A 9,971-nucleotide genomic window follows, 5' to 3' on the forward strand; every position below is an offset into this window, starting at 1 on the left:
CGCCTGTATCCGGGATCTTGCCCTTTCGGTCATGACCCAAAGTTCATGACCATTTATTACAAAATATAGGCAAATGGAAGAAGACAAAGGATAATCACCTTCATTGGCCAAGTATGTTACACACAAGGAATTTGTTTCCGGTACAGAACTGAGGCAGCCATCTGTGGCGCCAACTCAACCGATGGCTCTAACCAGGCACCGAGATTTGAACCTTCAACATTCTGGTTGGGAGATGACTGCTATACCCACCGCACCACTGTCCCCTCCCCACAAAGTCAATGGGGTTGATGTGGTCTGACCAGGGTTGAACAGTGCAGGCTCAATAGGCAGGAGAGCGGCAGGAACCAGGAGGACCAGAGGACCAGGACGTGGAGGCAAGACAGCTGAGGGCTTGGAGGTGGCGACATAGGGTTGAAGATGAAGTGGTGTAGAGGAGAAGTGCGTGCACGCTGGCGTGCGAGAACAGATGAGCAGAGCCGGAGAACTCAGGTGGAATGAGTGGAGATGGCTGAGCTTGTAGCAGAGAGCAACTGCTGGCATCATCGTGAGGAGTATTCAGGCTGAAAGCAGCCGAAGAAACAAAAACAATCAGAGGTAGAGTTCGTGGAAACTAGGAACCTCATTCCATAGATGACAAGCCGGTAAACACAGTGTAGGGGCACTCGCGCTGTAGGTGGCAGGCAGATTAACAGCAATAAGATTAATAACTTCACAGCTGGCTGATAGGTGAATGCAGCGGGGACATAGCAGAAGTAATGCAGACACGAGTCAGGTCCAAGGAGTTGCCATGGGGCTGGAACAAAGCGTAGCGTAGACGGAATCACGTGTGGCCGCATCGAACGTAAACTTCAACCTCAATGATCTGCTGACAAAGGAGCATCTGCCAGCGCTTTAAGTAGGGACAGCTGGTAAATCAGGGGATGTGCTCAGCTGTGTGCTACACCCAGGGAGTGGATCATCAGGTGATGCATCTCAGCTATGTCATTGAGCCTGCAGGATGAGAGAGCGGGAGAGAGAAAGCGAAAGAGAGGCAGGGAGTACCGAGTAAACCTGACAAGAAGAGACTTTCTTCTCCGAAAAAAAAATTGGATTGTTAGTGGCAGAGAGCAGGTTATGGCAGGACTAGGATGATGATGGAGACACCACAACTCCGGGGTGGAAGCCTTGAGTAAATCTGTTGGCTAGGAACAAAACCAGAATAGGGTCTGGGTGGCGGCTGAGGGCAGTGAGTAGAGAGAGAATGTTGTGACACATAGAGAAGGCTGAGACATTGTCATTGTTTGATGGGATTGTACGGGCAGGAAATACAGGCATGCAAAAGGAGCAGATGTAGAGGAAGTGACACTGAGCTATGTTGCCAGACCCATGCCACCAGGGCCAAGTAAAGCATGAGGCATGAGAAGAGGGATGCAGCAACTCAGCCATATCGATGTATGATCTGTTGATGAATGTGAGTGACAACGGGGGAAGGCCAAGGAGGTACTGTATACCCTGGAGAGGTGCAGCTGGGGGCGAACGGGTATGACTGGGTTGCTAGTGAAACCTGAAGCAGGAGGGGCTGCAGAAACATGTACGGGGACTATGTCGGAAGGGGAGATTCTTAAATGTACTGAGCCATAGTATAGCCACAATTATTAGGATTTTCTAGAGGGAGGTGACTGACTTCTGGATAGACTCTCTTCTCAAAAATGTAAAAAAGTATTTCGCTTATTTAATGACAATAAGCCATTCAAATAGTTTTGGTTTTATTTGATAGGGCTTGCAGATATCTGAGATTTCTCTCTCCAGCCCAAGAGAGGTGTAATGTTTTCATCAGAAGAACATTTGGCTAAAGATGCAGTCACTCTGAAATACTGCTGACAATGTTTTCTGTGAATTATCCAATGTAACAGGTAAGCAGCTGCTGCTGTAATAGTAAGATGCTCCATCACTGTAATTTTGCTATGCTGTAAGCTCCACAAACAAATTCGCTTTTATTGTACTGGGGTGGAGGCAGACAGAGATTTTTTTGAAATGTGGATAAAATCAAAATTATCCACATGGCCAGATACCAAAACAAAACTATATCTATTTTGTGTTATTTTCTAAACTAAAGGTTAAATTAAACTATTCAACAGATTATCAATAATGAAAACGCATGTTAAAGCAGCCCTTGAGGGATGACAAGCAAGAAAAGGCCCCCAGGAAGACAGAAGCTGGAGTGTTTTAGAGCACCTTTTGTAATTTGGTTTAACTAGCCATTTACAACACATTCACATCGCTGTTTGTTATTTATAATTGTTTGTTTTTTTTTTAGATAAGGATGATTTCCCATTATGGTTTAATCACCCTTCAAAATATAATATATAATAAAAAACAGTCAGTAAAAGCTTCTTTACTAAATAAATTTCTCATTCTCCATGTTTTTCCTGGTTCATACATCCTTGATGACTTGTACAATTTTATTTTACATTTACTGCAGTATAAAATCATAAAACAACAAAATGCATCACTAATATACCAAATCTCCTCTTTCCTCTCTCTGTCAACTTGTATCTTTTAAAATCTTTATCCTCAGTGTATCAACCGTCATCTGTATCAAGCTGACACCAAATGACAAGAGCACACTTTTCCATTTCTATAAAAACAGGTCAGATATCCAGAAACAAAAGAGCTCATGTCAAAACCTTATTAAGATGACCCCTTCCTCTGAACTGTTGCTGCCACATGATGTAACAGAGAACTGATCTACTTCCTGTCCAATTCATGTAGCTCAAAAATGTTCAGCAGATAAATGAGCTAATTGTGGCTTTTTGATGCAGAACCCTTTTTCACTGTTGTGTTGTGCTTGTATGTTTTTTTTCTGATCCCAATTAGCATTTCTGGTAGTTGTTAGCTGGGGTTAGATAAAGGCGAACAAATCCAAGAAGAGTAGAAGGGCAGGGAATTAATTATACTAAATGAAGAAAGATGGTGCTGAGTTTTGAAAAGTGAACAATAACAATACACATGTGTACCAGACATGAAATTCTCAGTCACACAAAACTGTTGATGTTTATATACTCATTTAATATTCCAAAGTTCTGGTCATTAACCAATCCTGTGTGTTTACCTGTCATTATATCAGACCACACCCATTCCATACACACACTTTAGAACACAATGATGCTGCTGTGGTGTCAGACAAATGTCCCACTGGAGATAGTGCTCCCAGTTTAGCACCCCCACAGCAGTTATACTAATATAACAGCGAGAATAGAACAACAAGGCGGCTACAGCCTCACACTGAAATTGTCTGCATGTATCACAAAAGACAAAGTACAGCAACACAAACACAAACACATACATATGTGTGTATATACAGTATATATACAGTATACAGACACACACACACCTTTTTTCCACATAATGCTTCACAGGGTGTAATAACAGTCTACCTTTTTAATGCTTCACAGGGTGTAATAACAGTCTTTTCCAACACTGCCTTTGTACGATATAATTTGTTGTAAGTAATCAACAAATGTAGGGACACCTGTAGGAACTGCATCAATTTTTAAGGCTTAATTTACTTCCACTGCTGCAGAAAAGATGCAAGTCAGCCTATTACTTGATCCCTGAAAAAGACCTGCTTTATATAAAATGTACACATATTGAGGTGGCCTCAAACCTTTGAACAGTAGTGTATGGTTCTATGTTTTAATAGCACATTAAGACACATAAGCCACAGCTGTGCTTGGTGTTAAATAAGAGCATTTTAAGAAACACTAGCCCTCAAATCCAGGTATGTATTGATCTTTAAAATGTAGATACTATACTACTAACACTCCTAACATACTACTATTCTGGGAAGGTTGAGAGCTTTAATATTAAACATTTACTTTACTGCAGTCTAGAACCTGCTGAATATGAACAGCTGGGGGATTAAAGGGAAGCTATTCTATTATACAGGGAACTGCTTTAACATTTTGAGGACTTCCACAAAAACAGAGTAGTTTTAATCTGCCTAGAAAAATTTAATCCTCTACACCTGAACTGTCATGATGCTTGTATTTCCTTGAAATGTAACCTGTACCTATGAGTAATTTCTATTTTATGCCCAGAGCGCTTCACAAAACAACAAATAGAAAATAAATAACCAACAACATAGCAATAAGGCCAAAAACAAGAAAAATAAAAACACAAGATATAAATCGAAGGCTAATGAAAGGCTTCCATATTAAATATAACTATAAAACAGCAAGCTAAAAGACATCAACATGATGCCACTGCAGCAGATTAAGCACAAAAAACCTGTGTAGTAGTTTGGACTTAAAAAACAATAATTCAGTTATGGACCGTAACTCTGGCGGTAAAAAGTTCCAGAGCCTGGGGCCGTATACAGCAAACGAACAATCGCCCCATTTTTTGTACTTAGTCCTCGGGACAACCAAGGATACGTGCTCTGAAGAACACAGCGTCCTAAGCGGAGTACGAATGGACAGCAGAGCGAGGCCATTAATAGACTTGAATACAAATAATAACACCTTGAAATCAATTCTGGACTGCACTGGCAGCCAGTGCAGCGACTGAAGAACAGGGGCGATGTGGGTGTACTTGGGGGTATTTGACAGTAGATGAGCAGCAGCGTTCTGTACCAGTTGAAGCTTCCGAACAAGAGATTAATTAATTCTGATATAGAGGGCATTGCAGTAATCAAGACACAAAGTGATGAAGGCATGAATGGCTTTTTTGAAATCTACATGTGACAAGAAGGACTTCACCTTCATTAAAAGCCTCAGGTAAAAGGAGCTAGTTTTGACCACAGATCTGATCTGTTTGTCAAATTTGATGCTGCTGTCAAACAACACTCCTAGGTTTTTGACAGTATCAGTAAGTAATGGGGCTGAGGCCCCTAGATTAGGTACAATAGCGGAAGAGTCGGGACTAAAAACAATGTATTCAGTCTTACTTTCATTTAGGTGAAGAAAATTCTGTGATAGCCAATGTTTGACATCACGAAGGGAGTTATGCAACGGGGTTAGAGCATTCGAATCACATTGCATCAGCGGCAGATAGATATGAACGTCATCCACATAAAAATGAAAGTGAACATTGTGCCTCAATATGATTGAGCCGAGTGGAGATATATAAAGAAAAGAGTAATGGGACCAGAATCTAGCCTTGGGGGACGGCAGAAGAAAGATGGGGCAATGGCAGGGGAATAGTTGTCAATAATGACGGAGAAGGACCTATTTGTCAGGATAGATGTAAACCAATTTAAAACTGTGCCTCTCAGGCCAACATAATGTTCCAGAAGGGAAAGAAGAACTGCATGGTCGACGGTGTCAAAAGCTGCTGGAAGATCTAGGAAAGCTAGAATGACAGGGCACTTGGCATGAAGGGCCATAGTGATATCGTTATGGACCTTCAATAATGCAGATTCAGTGCTGTGGCGGGACTTAAAACCTGATTGAAATTTTTCAGCAACATCCAGACATTCCAGATGTGACTGTAGCTGTGTAAAAACAATTTTTTCCAAGACCTTAGATAAAAACGGTAAAAGAGAAATTGGGAGGAAATTGGACAAAATAGTGGGGTCAAGGTTGGGATTCTTAAGGAGAGGTCTCACTATAGCATGCGGAGGGGACACTGCCCAGCCCAGCTGTTAACAAATATAACCAGAGAGGGTCCAACAGTGTCAATGACCTCCTTGATTATCCTGGCTGGGACAGGATCTAAGGGGCAGTAAGCAGGTTTTAACTGCTGCACAAAATTTTTAAGTTGCGCCAGAGAAATCGGAGTAAAAGATTCCAAGGTATACTGGACATGAGAGACAGTTGGTACAGGGGGAGTGGTCTTGGGAATACTCTGTCTAATGGCCCAAACTTTATCAAAAAAGTAACATTGGAACTCATTACAGGTCTGAACCAACCCCTCGTTAGACAGGATAGCAGCAGGATTAATAACAGATTTTATGGTATTAAAAAGAACTCTAGAATGATGAATATTATTCGAAATAATGTTAGAAAGGTATTCAGTTTTAGCATCTTTTACAGATTTCTGATAGGTAACCAAACTGTCTCTTAACATGCCCAGAGAGACATGCAGGCCATCCTTCTTCCATCTAAGCTCAGCCTGCCTGCAGCGTCTCCGCAATGTCCAGGTGGTGTCATTTAACCATGGGGCAGAAGTGTTTCTAGATAACTTCTTCCTGAAGGGTGCGATGGAATCCATAATCAGGGAGCATGTAGAGTCGAATGAGGAGAGAAAGACATCAGGGCATGAAGGAGGCTTCAGGGCTTCTGAAGAGTAAAAGTCAGAGGCTAGGAAAGCAGCAGCAAAATCAGAGGCCATAGTAGGGGTGATCACCCTGCTGCGCTGACGAAAAGCCGTGGGTCTATGTAGACTTAGTGGGGCTAGGACCTCAAAACGGACAAAAAAATGATCAGAAATAGCCATATTTTATACATCCCCAATGCACACAGACAATCCCTGCAAGATGACAAGGTCGAGTGTGCCCCCACATTGATGAGTGGGGCATACTACTGACTGGGTGAGATCAAAAGAGTCCAATAGGGAATTAAATTCGCTGGCTGGTCGGAAGCACAGTTAACGTGGATGTTAAAATCTCCATAAATAAGGATAATCGCCTTTATTGGCCAAGTATGTTACACACAAGGAATTTGTTTCCAGTACAGAACCGATGGCAGCCCAAGGACACTTTGACATGTGGACTACAGGCACCGAGATTTGAACCTTCAACTTTCCGGTTGGGAGACGACTGCTCTACCCACCGCAATGTTGCCTCCCCATAAAAGAAAGCTGTCAAACTGTGGGATAAGCTCCGCCAGGAGTTCCCCAAATTCATTAATGAAGTCCTTAGATTTAGGTGGGCGATAAACCACTGCACATAAGATAGGGCAGTGCAGCGTTAAAACAAAAATTTGTAGCTCAAAGCTGGAATAGCTCTTGGAAGGGATGAGGCGGCATTTTAAGGTAGGCTTGAAGACAGACGCCAGACCGCCACCTCTGCCAGCAGGGCGCGGGGTGTTAAAAAACGAATATCCAGCCGGAAGGAGCTCAGAGAAAGGACAATTATCGCCTTGTGTTAAACAAGTCTCAGTGAGAAAGAGCAAATCCAGGTCGTATGTGGAAATAAGGTCATTAAAAACAAAAGTCTTGTTGTTGAGGGATCTTGCATTAAAAAGTGCAAGAAGGACTGGGCTTGGCTTATCCTGAAGCGGGGCAGCATGAGCCACTGGGCAAAGATAGTCTAGCGGCGGGAACGTCTCATGAGTCGGCAGCCTGGGCGAGGGGGATCGGCGTCAGAGCCAACTAGATGAAGAAAGCGGTAGATATGACTCAGGGTCCACCTTGGGTCAATGGTGCCATGCTCCACGAGATGTTCAGTCCATGACGGCGAATCCAGGCAGGATTTCAATTCAACATGAAGTCCACCTCTCCTGCCACGTCGCTTATGGCGAAAACGGTCCGGAAGAGGGCCAACAGGATGTTGGAGGGAAAAAAGTATGGACGCTAACGGGGGTGGAGGTGGATTCGATTGATAGCCTCAATGGACAGCCATTGAGTTGCGAATATCTAGAAGTGTTGAGCGATCGTATACCAATGCTGACAAAACAAAAACAGTATAGAAAATCACAAAACAAAATGAGCATAGGAGGAGCAAGCGGCAAGCCAAAGACAGCAGCGCCATCTTGTCTCTCTCTGTTTATGTATATGTGTTTTCTTTATAAATGAGTGCTGCCTTTGTTGCCCTTTGATAATTATTTCACAGTGATTGGTTTTCAACACAGACTTGGAAGCAAAGAAGCCTTTTTGTCTTTACTGAGGTAATTTTAGACTGTTGCACAAACTCATAAGCCCACACACAACACACCTTTGTACCAAGAGTACAGTAACTCAAACTCCAGCTCTACTGTACTGTATGTGCATTAAGCTAACACTAGCTTACTTTAGTCTGTCGTGTTAGCTCCCAGGGTCACTATCCAATTGACAGCTGTGTCCAGTACAAACCAAAATGACTAGCTAAAGAGAAACATTATCTTTCCCTCCTCCTCCTCTTATTCAGTCTCTGACCTTCTGTGAGGAAGGATCATCCCACCGTCTGGCACAGTTTGCCAAAGACACAGGATTTATAAAGGGGAAATTGCAAATGGCAAATGGGCAGGGTGGGGGAAAAACCCTCTGGGCTGAAGAGAATGGTTATGAAGGGAAGGACAAATGCAAATATTTGACAGGGACACAGTAGGACTAATAGTTGGATTTGACCTCCTGGTGAACCTTTATTGTCTTTGGAAGGCACCAGAGTCTCTGATGAGAAAAGCGCCCCCCCAACAAATAGGTAATGAGTGGTAATGAGAGCCAATGAGTAAGAGAGGGAGAGAAGGGGGAGGGGAGGAAGATGCAGATAATGTAAGCCAGATGCAGACAGAGAAATTACAGAGAAACAGAGAGGGGAAGAGTGAGCAAGAGCAGCTGCAGCAGGGCTGAAAGTGAAGCTGAGAAGGTGCTGGGCTGTGGAGGGAGCATCCAGGGAGCTGGGTGACGAGAAACACTGTCCGTTTGTGGCCACTGATAATACTTTCCATTCTAGTTGGCTGTATGTGGGGGTCTGCTGTGTGTATGTGATTTTACGTGTGTGTATTTGCAGGCACGGCATGAGCTGCTGATTCCCCTGATTGCAGGCTGGCGCCCTGCTGGCGAGCCCCCACGCACTGAAATTAAATCCACTCTGCTTCGTTATGAATTATAATGCTCTACAAACAACACCCCCAATGCAGAACCCAGGGGGCGGAGTGAGACAGAGAGGGAGAAATGGATGATGTTAGAGAGGAAGAATGAGTAGAGGATGATTGGAAGTGTAAGTAAGAAGTAAAATGTGCAGATAATGGAGATGAAGACAGAAAAAGATTGGTACTAAAAATAAATAAATAAATAATTTTTAAGGGGCTTTTTAAAACTACCTGGATTAAAAACAAACATAAAATGTCACTGGCAAAACCAGCTTTTTAAGCAACAGAACACAGCTAAAAACAAAGCAGTTGTGGACAAAAACATAAATGATAAATAAATCAGGAAGGTCAGGAAAGAAACTGATTTGCACTTAAACCAAAGTCTTAATTAATCTGTCAGAGAACCAGCCTTAAATTACACACTTTAAAAATGTGGAAGGCCTTAGCAACAAAGGAAAATGAGAAACCCATGAGAATGAAATCAACAGGAAGAGAGACAGATAGAGCAGGGTTCTGTGTGGAGGAGATAGAAAAAAGTGAAAGAACGGCCCGGATACTATTGGGCTGGGTGGGGAGGGGATGAAAGCCTCATCTAAATGGACCTTGTGCTGCCAGAGAGGCAGTGTGTCATGCTGATATCTACCATGACTGGCACCATATGACTGGTTCAGGGCTCTGATAGGCAACAGAGAGCTAATGTGTCTTACGTTGTGTTAGCTCTGGTGCCAGGCTCCTCCAAACGATGATAGCCTGTTAGCTCTGGTGCCAGGCTCCTCCAAGTCAAGTCAAATGGAGAAGAGATGGAAAGACAATGACAGTAGGTGTCATCACTCGTCAGTTCAAAGTGTGAGTGAGATATTTGTCTTTCTGGGGGTTGTAGCAAGCTATACTGTATGTTTGAACTGAAGTTCCTCAGTGGTTCCAGTTTATCAAAGGTGCTGAAATTAATCATTTCAAGCACTAAAATGATTGTGATAGTGAATTTTGTCTTCACCTTTGATAAAGGTTTATTTACCCTCCTTGAATGGCCACCTTATTGTGGTGGAGGGGTTTGAGTACCCGAGTGATTCTAGGAGCTATGTTGTCGGGGGCTATATGTCCCTGGTAGGGTCTCCCAAGGCAAACAGGTCCTGGGTGACGGGTCAGACTAAGAGCAGTTCAAAAGCCCTTTATGAATAGATTAAAATCAAGGACCGTGACGTCGCCCGGCATGGCGCACCCTGGAGCCAGGCCCGGGGTTGGGGCTCGAATGCGAGCGCC

At 43.3% G+C, this 9,971-nt stretch overlaps 1 protein-coding gene across 8 annotated transcripts in view; it reads right to left on the reverse strand.

Annotated features, from left to right (window-relative positions):
- The window catches only part of bcas3 (BCAS3 microtubule associated cell migration factor), a 531,108-nt gene that overhangs the window by 205,247 nt on the left and 315,890 nt on the right, over positions 1-9,971 (reverse strand). The window lies entirely within an intron of this gene.

The sequence above is a fragment of the Monopterus albus genome, unplaced genomic scaffold (assembly GCF_001952655.1).
Source record: "Monopterus albus unplaced genomic scaffold, M_albus_1.0 scaffold179.1, whole genome shotgun sequence".
NCBI classification, from domain to species: Eukaryota; Metazoa; Chordata; class Actinopteri; order Synbranchiformes; family Synbranchidae; genus Monopterus; species Monopterus albus.